This window comes from Lygodium microphyllum, chromosome 3, assembly GCF_053477565.2.
Source record: "Lygodium microphyllum isolate KBCC chromosome 3, Lygodium_microphyllum_v1.1.10, whole genome shotgun sequence".
In the NCBI taxonomy this organism is placed as follows: Eukaryota; Viridiplantae; Streptophyta; class Polypodiopsida; order Schizaeales; family Lygodiaceae; genus Lygodium; species Lygodium microphyllum.
The window spans coordinates 95,683,929-95,697,327 of NC_141137.1; the positions used below are offsets into that span (position 1 = coordinate 95,683,929).

Below are 13,399 nucleotides of genomic sequence, written 5' to 3' on the forward strand. Positions count from 1 at the left end.
ATACTTCTTTCATAGTAACTCTAAAAAGTAGAGTACTTTGTTCTTGGGGACCTTCCGGGATTCACCACGTGAGCTATCTTCGTCCGATCTGCGCACCAGTCTAGATCGGTGCCGGGTTATCAGAGTAAGACATACTTCTTTCATAGTAAGTCTAAACCGGTTGTGAGAAGATATCCCTTCATTCATAGTAACTTCCTTTCAAGGAAATGTTGCTAATTGGTGGGAAGAACAATCTGACGAAATAAAAAATGAAATCAAGACAGGAAATTCTTTAACAAACACAGTAACTCCTAATGATACGTCAAAAAGAATCCTAATCAGATTCGAGAATGCAATAAGAAAAGAATTCCAAGGTGAAGAATGGACTACTCATAAAGAAGAAGAACAAAAAATGCAAAGAGATAATGCATATAATAATATCCAAAGATTAAAATTAGTAACCATGTGTGGGTTTGAAGCCTATACATGCGCCTTCTCCAAATATTATTATGAAGGATTAGGTGATGATAGACTATCAAATGCTAAAGAAATATATTTTTCTAAACTACCATATCCTTATAACCAAAGATTAAGTCTAGGATATAAATCATGGTTAAAAGATAAAACCGACACTTTAGGTGCTCGAATTAGATACGCCAGAACTAGTATAAATAAATGGTGCATAAATGCACAACAAGAATACATAATTAGGAAACATGTCAATTATGGACTTTGCTGTCCACAAAACAGTGAAAAATTGATATTCGGAGATGTTAGAACATATAACCGAAAAAGAAAAGGAAAGTATCAATCAAGACGAAGATTCTTTCCCAAAAGAATTAACAAGAAATACATAGCTAAATATAAATTTAAAAGAAGAATAATGAGAAGAAGCAAAAAGATGAAAGAACCTAAAAAATGTAAATGTTGGCTATGCCAAGAAGAAGGACATTATGCAAATGAGTGTCCTAAACGAAAGAAATTAACAAAGTATAATCAATTATATTCCTTCCATCTGGAAGAATATAATTCAGAACAGTCATCGACTGATGACGAATATTATATCATAGAATCAGATGCATCATTTGACTCTGATAACGAATAATGGAAAATCCATTATATAAACAGGAAACAGAAAATTCGAAAGAATTTTCTCGACAATTACTTTTCGATAAAACAATATTCAAACAATTATCAAAAGATAAAATTCACGATACTACAGATCAAGCATTTAACCATACATTTTATAAACAATGGATGACTTTGTTTAAACGAGAAAATATAATATATTTCGGTCTTAAAATTAAGGAACAATCTATAGACATAGAAAATGCAACAGGTAATGTTAATTTACCTTTGCTACTCAAAAAAGATATATTAGAAAAATTAAATCATATAAAGTCTACAGATAGACACAAGATTCAATTTCTCCACCTAGGAGGAATACACATCTTGATAAAAGCACATTTTAGAGAAGGGATAGATACCCCTATAAAACTCGCTATTCTAGATAATCGAATAATAAATCGAAATGATTCGTTACTAGGAATTATGAAAGGTAATCTAGCCTATCAACAGCTAGGTTTCTATCTATTTCCTAAATATACTATTAATCTTAATGACAAAAATATAGATTCAACATTAACATTGGCATACAAATTTGAAAAGTTTAATAATTTCCTTCAAGGGACTAAAGTCTTTAATATTCATTATGGAATCAGTTACGCACTAACAAATAGCGTACATTCTATAAGATATAAGGATCAAGATATAATTCGTATAGATGACCTATATTCCTCTTTTGAGGAAATAGAATTACCAAACATAAATCGACCCTTAATTCAGGACGATCAAGATTGGAATCTTGATCTCAATCCAAAAGAACAATTACAACTTGTCAAAACCAAACCTCGACACATCATTGATAATGATGGCATCCTCCGGACACCATCTTTTTCACCGGGAGAGGAAAATCAGAAAAATAAGCAAATAATAAATACATCATATAACCAATATGATAATACCCATTTCAGGATAAAAGGAGAATATTTCAATGGTCAACATTGGAAAATAATAAAAATATTAATAGATACAGGCTGTGCCAATAACTATATTAGGAAAAGCAATATTGGATACTTATATCCAACAGAACTATTAGCCAAACAAAGTTATAGCCATCTATGGACTAGTAAAACCTATGAAACAACTCATGCAGTCGAAGTAGAAATTAAATTAGAAAATCTAATATTCAAAATCCCCTTACTCATTGATGAAGGGATTACCGATGAACAATATCCAATAATTCTAGGAATGAAATTCCTAGAGAAAGACTGTCAAAAATACAAAATAGAAAATAGTGTAATATACTTACAAATAAATAACCAAGAAATAGTTACACAAAAATGTTAAAACTAGGAAAAACCCTATGAGAATTGAATAACAATATATATATCAAAATAATGGTATATACTAAAGACATTAAACGGGAGTTTGATGCTTTTCTTGATAATGGATCTTTTATATCTGTATGCAAACGAGAAGTCTTGCATTACGATGAATGGATCCCAGAAAATGATAAGGTAATCGGCCTAGATATGGTCGGTCACCAGACCCACTATAAATACAAGGCGATAAATGTTAAAATAGAAATAGAAAGTAAACAACTTACTATAAATGAAATATATGAAAATAACCAAACAGGAGTGGATATAATATTAGGAAACAATTTCATCAACTCTTTTGATGAGTTTCGACAAAACTCTCAATATATAACATTTATCCTAGGAAATGAAATAATCAAGACAAAACGATTAAACTATGGAATAAACAGAATCTTTCAACAAGAGAAACTGGAACACTTGGAAGAAAAATACAAAGATATAACCGCTAGCTATATGGACAAATTTGCAAAACTTTGCAATGATAACCCATTGTACTTTTGGGAAAAACATCGTACAATGGCAAAAATAGAATTAACAGAGGATAGAATTATAAGATGTAAACCAATGATATACTCAGAAGAAGATCGAATTGAATTCGATAAACAATTAAAAGAATTATTAGAACATGGTATTATTCAACATAGTAAAAGTCCACATTCGTCACCCGCATTTATGGTCAGAAATCATTCTGAACAAAAATGTGGCAAAGCACGAATGGTAGTAAACTATAAGACATTAAATAAATACACAAAATTTAATGGATACTTCTTACCCAACAAATCACAATTGTTGGATAAAATAAGATATAAAAATATCTTCTCTAAGTTTGATTGTAAAAGTGGATTTTGGCAAATCAAACTAGAGTCCGATAGCATACAATATACTGCATTCAGTACCCCTCAGGGACATTATGAATAGACGATCCTAGCCTTTGGATTAAAAAATTCCCCACAGGAATTCCAGCAATGGCTAGATAAAACCTATTCAGAGATCAAGGATTTTTGTATAATATATGTTGACGATATATTAATAATGAGTAAAAATGAAAAACAACATGAACAACACTTGAAGAAATTTTTACAAATTTCTCAAGATAATGGAGTCAATCTTTCACTAAAAAAGATCGAACTCTTTAAAGAAAAAATAAAATATCTAGGACTTATCCTAGACAATAAAGGTATCGAATTACAACCTCACATAGCAGCTAAACTAGAAACATTTCCTGATCAGATCACTGATGTCAAACAACTACAGCGCTTTTTAGGATGCGCTAATTACGCAGAAATGTTTATAATAAATTTAGCAAAATATCGGAATCCATTACAAAAGTTATTAAGGAAGAATGTTCCATGGGAATGGACATTCGAACATACAAAAGCTATACAAACTATAAAGTCATTTTCCAAAAATCTTCCTCGGCTACGTCTACCTACCGAATCAACACTTCTTAAAGAAGTTGAAAATATAAAAACCTCACTAGAGGATATTATTATAGACTATAATAAAGTCAAGAAGGACAAGGAGCAGGAGATTGTGATACCGGTGCTCCTCGGTACGGATAGCAAGCCTCGTCCGCAAGGACCAGACTATAACAAGCCTCGTCCGCAAGGACCGGACTATAACAAGCCTCGTCCGCAAGGACAAGACTATAAACAACCGATGACCAATCAAGTATCGGATCAACAACTGCCGACCAAACGAGTGGCAGATTATAACTCTAATGATTTAATATCTTTTGATGACAACAGATATGAAGCCGTCAAAGCTGAAGACTTCCATAAAGAATACCAGAAGATAACCCAGCAAATCATGCTGATGAAGAAAAATGAAAACAAATGCATTAAGCTGACACAAACAGCTTATCCAAGAATAATCTGTCTACCAGAAGCCGACCCAGAATGGATAAACAAATTATTCTATTTTGGATACATCGATCAGCTCTACACCGACAACCAAGCAGAAATAAAAGAATTCCCTCATATCTTCAAATGGAGCGCCAACTTGCTTCAGTCAAAAAACTTAACCGCCAAATTAAACTTCAAATTCTTCAACGCCACACCAGAAGCCACCTGGCAGCGAGATGTACATCTTGTTATACTCAGAGAAGTGAATAGGCAAGAGTCAATTCAAATTGACAGCTCAGAAAACCCAATAAATAAAAACAGATTGGAAATCAATAATTTATATTTCAAAAGAGCACAAGGGTTAAAAATTATTCTCAAGCAATTGAAGAAAATCAAAGAAGAGAAAAAAAGGCATATAGTCAGCAAGGTTTATCATCAGGCTGACGTCACAATACTCATCCAAGACTACTCCCTAATGTCCGAAAAGGACATCAATACTATCAACACGGTGATAAAAGACATTGAAGAAAATGTTGAGTCATCTGATAAATGTCGTGAAATCTTTTGTAAAGAAAATCACCCAAAAGAATGCGATAAATGTACCCATCGCATTCAACCTTTTCCAACCACAAAACCACACCCACAAAAAAGTGGTGTAATAATGTAAAGGTTGCGTGCCACTAGTCACCACGCATATCCAAACATCAAATCACCTTTTAAAAAGTGCCATGTCACCCCGCACTATCAAAACCTATAAAACCAAGAGAGCTCAAACTCATTCGGCATTCGAAGTGAGAGAGCGCATACTCTTTGTGAAGAACGAAGAAGAGAAACACCATCTCTTCGGGGAGCTCGCAAAGAAGGCACTCCTCAAGCATGAAGAAGAGACATACCATCCCTTCCGGGAGCTTGAGATGAGGAGCTAACTTACCCTTAGGGAGATAACCATAACCCGATAATCCATAAGCCTGACCCATAAGCCTTTTATCTCTTGTAAATTACTTCTCTTGCTTGGAATATAATCCTTGAGTTCTCAAATCCTCTACGCTGTGCGGTAAAGAAATCAAAGTACAGCTGTGGTGTGCAACGTCTAAGTTTATCCGGAAGGAGGAACGCGCCGAAAGGTTCTAATCCGCAGACCACCGAGAAGTCGTTCGGTTGCAAGCGTCGCCAGATAAATACGTCGTTGTTATGCTCAAAACAGGATTTTGGAACGAGATGTTATATTAAAAGCTCGAAGTAAGTAGAGAAACGAAAAGGGTATGGTCAGTGCAAATGGATTAAGCGTGGTTATAGGTAATTCTCCCTAAACCCATAAAATTTTTATACAGATGGAGACAATACACCCATTAGTTGAAGAAATAGCAGAAAGATTAATCCGAATCAAAAGAATACTCAACAGGTCGATCATAGTAAGACGTCGAGGAATAAATGTAGAAATCTTCTACGAGATAATCCCAATTAGAGAACATATGATACATCTCATTCGCACTACAACCGAGCGCGACTGGGAAGATATAACTGGTACTACTTTCCCTTGGGAAAGGTACTTTGTAAATGCTGAGGTCTACCTCATTCGCCGAGCTCGATACATCGAAGCTCGATAACTTGTATATTTATAAAAGCAATAAAATTACTTCCGCATATAATGGCAGTCCAAACCTTCGGAGTAAGAAGTATGTCTTACTCTGATAACCCGGCACCGATCTGGTCCCAATGAGGTACCGGCTTATCAGAATAGAGACAGGACATGACAAACTCTACTCTGAAAGTTTGGACTGCCATTTGACGGAATCAAAAGATTTTATTCATAGCTTATTGTTTTACAATGACTCGTAGTAACGAGCTCGTCTGATGAGATAAACTTTTGCGTTTACAAAATATCTTTCCCAGGGGAAAGAGTTTCCTGTTACATCCATCCAGTCTTGTTCGACATGGGTACGGATAAGATTTATCATATGTTCCCGTAATGGAATTATTTCATAAAATATTTCTATGTTTATTCCTCTACGTCTTGCAACTATAGAGCGATTTATTATACGTTTTATGCGTATTAGCCTTTCAGCTATTTCCTCGACTATCGGGTGGAGATCTTCCATCTGTAAGAGTTAAATTGATTTAGAGAGAGTCGCTCATAATCCGTTTAACCCGTCCCCTTATCCTTATTCCCTTCGTTAACCTCTTTCCTATCTTGCTTCAGACGTAATACTCTTTAATGTATTAAAACTGTTTTTTGAGCGAACTTTCAACATAAATACCTGGCGTCGCTTAAGACCGAACGTCTTCCCGGTGGACTGCGGATTAGGACCTCGCGGCGCGTTCCTCCTTCCAAATACCCTTAGTTGAAAGACACCACAGCTCTAGATTGATTTCTTTACACTAGAGCGTACACAGCTTTAAAGCATCAAGGAATATTTGCTTAATCAAGATAAAATAGATACAGAGTATATAAGGGACCTAAGGATAAGCTTATGGGTTATAGGATTATGGCCTCTCTCTAAGGCTTGTTTAGTTCATTATCTCAAGCTCCCCAGAGAGTTGGTGTATCTCTCCTTCGCTCTTGAGTAACAAACTCTTTCTTGAGCTCCCTGAAAGGTTGGTGTATCCTTTCTTCGTTCTCAAGAATGAAGTGTGCTCTCTTCTCCTCCTTCCAATGAAGGCCGAGGCGTTGTTATATAGGCTTTGTTTAGTGCGTTATGAGTTGGCACTTTTATAAAGTTGATGTGAGAGATACGTGGTCTATAAGGGCACGTATCTTTTACATTATTGTTGATGGCCTTTTACATCTTTTTGCGGGATAGTTACATATTTTGAAATGGATTGATGCGTTTGGTGCATCTTGTGCATCTTGGGAGAGGAAGAAAATAAGAAAAATAAGCAAATAATCAACACATCATATAATCAATATGACAATACTCATCTTAGAATAAAAGGCGAATATTTCAATGGACAACATTGGAAAATAATAAAAATATTAATAGACACAGGTTGTGCTAATAATTACATAAGGAAAAGTAATATAGGATATTTATACTCAACAGAACTACTTGCCAAACAAACATATAGTCATCTATGGACTAGTAGAACATATGAGTCTACACAGGCTGTAGAAGTTGAAATCAAAATAGAAAACCTCATATTTAAAATACCTTTACTAATAGATGAAGGAATCACGGATGAACAGTATCCGATAATACTAGGAATGAAATTCCTAGAAAAAGATTGCCAAAAATATAAAATAGAAAATAACATATTACAAATACAAATTAACAATCAGGAAATTACTACCTTAAAATGTTAAAGTTCGGAAAAACTTTGGGAGAACTTAACAATAACATATACATTAAAATAATGGTATTCACTAAAGACATAAAAAGAGAATTTGATGCATTTCTAGATAACGGTTCATTTATCTCGGTATGTAAAAAAGAAGTTTTACATTATGATGAATGGATACCGGAAACCGATAAGGTAATAGGATTAGATATGGGAGGACATAAAACCCAATACAAAAATAAGGCAATAAATGTAAAAATTGAAATAGAAGAAAAACAGCTAACTATTGATGAAATATTTGAAAACAATCAGACAGGAGTAGATATTATACTCGGAAACAATTTTATCAATTCTTTCGATGAATATAGACAAAATTCCCAGTACATAACATTTATTCTTGGAACAGAAAAAATACAAACAAAAAGACTAAATTATGGAATCAACAGAATATTTCAAAACGAAAAGTTAGAACAATTACAAGAAAAATATAAAGATATCACCCAGGAATATATGAGTAATTTCGAAAAATTATGTAACGAAAACCCATTGTATTTTTGGAAAAAACACAAAACAACTGCTAAGATAGAATTGACTGAAGAAAGAATCATTAGGTGTAAACCAATGATCTATTCTGAAGAAGATCGAATTGAATTCGATAAGCAATTAAAAGAATTATTAGAACAAGGTATAATTAGACATAGTAAAAGTCCACACTCATCTCCGGCTTTCATGGTTAGAAACCATTTAGAACAAAAAAGAGGAAAAGCTCGGATGGTGGTAAATTACAAAACCCTAAATAAATACACAAAATTCAATGGATATTTTTTACCTAACAAAAGTCAACTATTGGATAAAATACGATATAAAAACATATTTTCTAAATTTGATTGTAAAAGCGGTTTTTGGCAAATCAAATTAGAAGAAAATAGCATATCATATACAGCATTCAGTACCCCACAGGGACATTATGAATGGCTGATATTGGCATTCGGATTAAAAAATTCACCACAAGAATTTCAACAGTGGCTTGATAGAACTTATCAAGAAATTCATGAATTTTGTATCATCTATGTTGATGATATATTAATCATGAGTAAAAATGAAAAACAGCATGAACAACATTTGCAAAAATTTTTGAGAATATCTCAAGACAATGGTATAAATTTATCTTTGAAGAAAATGGAACTTTTCAAAGAAAAAATCGAATATCTGGGTTTAATAATAGATAATCAAGGAGTTGAATTACAACCCCATATAGCAATAAAGCTAGAAACATTTCCAGATATCATATCTGATGTTAAACAATTACAACGATTTTTGGGATGTGCTAACTATGCCGAAACATTTATGGTTGATTTAGCCAGGCATAGACAACCATTACAAAAATTGCTAAAAAAGGATGGCCAATGGAAATGGACACCCGAACATACACAAGCAGTCAAGACAATAAAACAACAATCCAGAAATCTTCCTCGTCTACGGTTACCCGCTAATAATACATTATTAGCGATAGAAACCGACGCCTCAGAAAATTTCTGGGGGGGAGTATTAAAAGAAATAGAAAATAATGATAAAGAATATATATGCAGATATACAAGTGGTACATTTTCAAAGACAGAAAGAAATTACCATATAAATGAATTAGAAGTACTAGCAATAAAAAGAACAATAGAAAAATTCAATTTCTTTTTATTACCAAGAAAATTTGTGATAAGAACGGATAATACTCAAGTAAGAGGATTAATATTCAATAACCTAAAAAATCTACCGCAGTATGCCAGACTAAAAAGATGGCAATTATTCTTTTCATATTACAATTTTGAAATAATTCATATAAAAGGTACTACTAATGTTCTTGCTGATCTTTTGACCAGAGAAGCAGCGACAATATAATTTGATTGCAGGTTGCAGTAAAGCTATGGATATAATCGACAAGGATCTCCAGGAGATAATGCATCTTCATAAATTAATAAATATTAAATTAGAAAGTGTCATTGAAAAAATAAGTATTCTTAAAATACAGGAAAAGAAGAAGATGGTGATGCCGATCCTTATTGGATCATCTTCTAAATCTCCTATGGAGAATAGTAACACTTCCATAAAGGAAGATAATGATCTCTTGAAAAAAGAGAATAATAATCTCTTGAAGAAAGAGAATAACAATCTCTTGAATAAAGAGAATAACCAAATCCTTGAAAAAGGATGTCAAACATCTCTAGCAATAGAGAATAAAGGAGACGCTTCTTCATCAAAGGACCCAGTGGTGGATACCTACACTGCAGTCGACATCAATACATTTCAAAAAGAATATGAAGCCCTTAATAACTTCATGGACCAGATCAATAACCAAGGATACTATATCAAAAGTACAATTACTCAATATCCTCGAGTAATAACCCTACCAAAAGCAGATTCAGAAATAATCAAAAAGCTATTCTACTTCGGATACTTGGATCAAGTCTACATCAGCAATACTTGCGAAGAAATAAAAAGCCTACCAGAGATTTTTCTATGGAGTGCCAACCTACTCATAGAAAAAGATTTAACAACAAACCTCCACCTTAAAATATTCAATGCATCACTCGAAATAAATTACTATCGGGGATATCACTTTTGCATAATTCGGAGGATAAACAAAAATGAAAGCATTATAGCAGAAAAAACAACAACAAAGGCAAATAAAAATATATTTACTTTGCCTTTCAAAAGAGGTCAAGGAATAAATATCATCATAAAACAGATGCAGAAAATTCTCAAAGAACAAAAATGACACATCGTCAGCAAAATCTACCAACAAGCTGACGTCACCATCCTTATACAAGATATGTCAGAAATGACGCAAAAAGATAAAGAGACACTCCAACGTGTCATCACTGAAATAGACAACCATGATAGCTCGGATAAATGCCGTGCGGTATACTGTAAAGCAGCGCACGATAAAAGTTGCACAAGATGCACCAAACGCATCAATCCATTTCAAAATATGTAACTATCCCGCAAAAAGATATAAAAGGCCATCAACAATAATTAAAAAGATACGTGCCCTTATAGACCACGTATCTCTCACATCAACTTTATAAAAGTGCCAACTCATAACGCACTAAACAAAGCCTATATAACAACGCCTCGGCCTTCATTGGAAGGGGGAGAAGAGAGCACACTTCATTCTTGAGAACGAAGAAAGGATACACCAACCTTTCAGGGAGCTCAAGAAAGAGTTTGTTACTCAAGAGCGAAGGAGAGATACACCAACTCTCTGGGGAGCTTGAGATAATGAACTAAACAAGCCTTAGAGAGAGGCCATAATCCTATAACCCATAAGCTTATCCTTAGGTCCCTTATATACTCTGTATCTATTTTATCTTGATTAAGCAAATATTCCTTGATGCTTTAAAGCTGTGTACGCTCTAGTGTAAAGAAATCAATCTAGAGCTGTGGTGTCTTTCAACTAAGGGTATTTGGAAGGAGGAACGCGCTGCGAGGTCCTAATCCGCAGTCCACCGGGAAGACGTTCGGTCTTAAGCGACGCCAGGTATTTATGTTGAAAGTTCGCTCAAAAAACAGTTTTAATACATTAAAGAGTATTACGTCTGAAGCAAGATAGGAAAGAGGTTAACGAAGGGAATAAGGATAAGGGGACGGGTTAAACGGATTATGAGCGACTCTCTCTAAATCAATTAAACTCTTACAGATGGAAGATCTCCACCCGATAGTCGAGGAAATAGCTGAAAGGCTAATACGCATAAAACGTATAATAAATCGCTCTATAGTTGCAAGACGTAGAGGAATAAACATAGAAATATTTTATGAAATAATTCCATTACGGGAACATATGATAAATCTTATCCGTACCCATGTCGAACAAGACTGGATGGATGTAACAGGAAACTCTTTCCCCTGGGAAAGATATTTTGTAAACGCAGAAGTTTATCTCATCAGACGAGCTCGTTACCACGAGTCATTGTAAAACAATAAGCTATGAATAAAATCTTTTGCTTCCGTCAAATGGCAGTCCAAACTTTTAGAGTAGAGTTTGTCATGTCCTGTCTCTATTCTGATAACCCGGTACCTCATTGGGATCAGATCGGTGCCGGGTTATCAGAGTAAGACATACTTCTTACTCCGAAGGTTTGGACTGCCATTATATGCGGAAGTAATTTTATTGCTTTTATAAATATACAAGTTATCGAGCTTCGATGTATCGAGCTCGGCGAATGAGGTAGACCTCAGCATTTACAAAGTACCTTTCCCAAGGGAAAGTAGTACCAGTTATATCTTCCCAGTCGCGCTCGGTTGTAGTGCGAATGAGATGTATCATATGTTCTCTAATTGGGATTATCTCGTAGAAGATTTTTACATTTATTCCTCGACGTCTTACTATGATCGACCTGTTGAGTATTCTTTTGATTCGGATTAATCTTTCTGCTATTTCTTCAACTAATGGGTGTATTGTCTCCATCTGTATAAAAATTTTATGGGTTTAGGGAGAATTACCTATAACCACGCTTAATCCATTTGCACTGACTATACCCTTTTCGTTTCTCTACTTACTTCGAGCTTTTAATATAACATCTCGTTCCAAAATCCTGTTTTGAGCATAACAACGACGTATTTATCTGGCGACGCTTGCAACCGAACGACTTCTCGGTGGTCTGCGGATTAGAACCTTTCGGCGCGTTCCTCCTTCCGAATAAACTTAGACGTTGCACACCACAGCTGTACTTTGATTTCTTTACCGCACAGCGTAGAGGATTTGAGAACTCAAGGATTATATTCCAAGCAAGAGAAGTAATTTACAAGAGATAAAAGGCTTATGGGTCAGGCTTATGGATTATCGGGTTATGGTTATCTCCCTAAGGGTAAGTTAGCTCCTCATCTCAAGCTCCCGGAAGGGATGGTATGTCTCTTCTTCGTGCTTGAGGAGTGCCTTCTTTGCGAGCTCCGCGAAGAGATGGTGTTTCTCTTCTTCGTTCTTCACAAAGAGTATGCGCTCTCTCACTTCGAATGCCGAATGAGTTTGAGCTCTCTTGGTTTTATAGGTTTTGATAGTGCGGGGTGACATGGCACTTTTTAAAAGGTGATTTGATGTTTGGATATGCGTGGTGACTAGTGGCACGCAACCTTTACATTATTACACCACTTTTTTGTGGGTGTGGTTTTGTGGTTGGAAAAGGTTGAATGCGATGGGTACATTTATCGCATTCTTTTGGGTGATTTTCTTTACAAAAGATTTCACGACATTTATCTGATGACTCAACATTTTCTTCAATGTCTTTTATCACCGTGTTGATAGTATTGATGTCCTTTTCGGACATTAGGGAGTAGTCTTGGATGAGTATTGTGACGTCAGCCTGATGATAAACCTTGCTGACTATATGCCATTTTTTCTCTTCTTTGATTTTCTTCAATTGCTTGAGAATAATTTTTAACCCTTGTGCTCTTTTGAAATATAAATTATTGATTTCCAATCTGTTTTTATTTATTGGGTTTTCTGAGCTGTCAATTTGAATTGACTCTTGCCTATTCACTTCTCTGAGTATGACAAGATGTACACCTCGCTGCCAGGTGGCTTCTGGTGTGGCGTTGAAGAATTTGAAGTTTAATTTGGCGGTTAAGTTTTTTTACTGAAGCAAGTTGGCGCTCCATTTGAAGATATGAGGGAATTCTTTTATTTCTGCTTGGTTGTCGGTGTAGAGTTGATCGATGTATCCAAAATAGAATAATTTGTTTATCCATTCTGGGTCGGCTTTTGGTAGACAGATTATTCTTGGATAAGCTGTTTGTGTCAGCTTAATACATTTGTTTTCATTTTTCTTCATCAGCATAATTTGCTGGGTTATCTTCTGGTATTCTTTATGG

General features: G+C 34.7%; 1 protein-coding gene across 2 annotated transcripts in view; it reads left to right on the forward strand.

Annotated features, from left to right (window-relative positions):
- Positions 1 to 13,399, forward strand: part of LOC148038634 (uncharacterized) — a 145,484-nt gene that overhangs the window by 74,055 nt on the left and 58,030 nt on the right. The gene's annotated exons all lie outside the window — the stretch shown is intronic.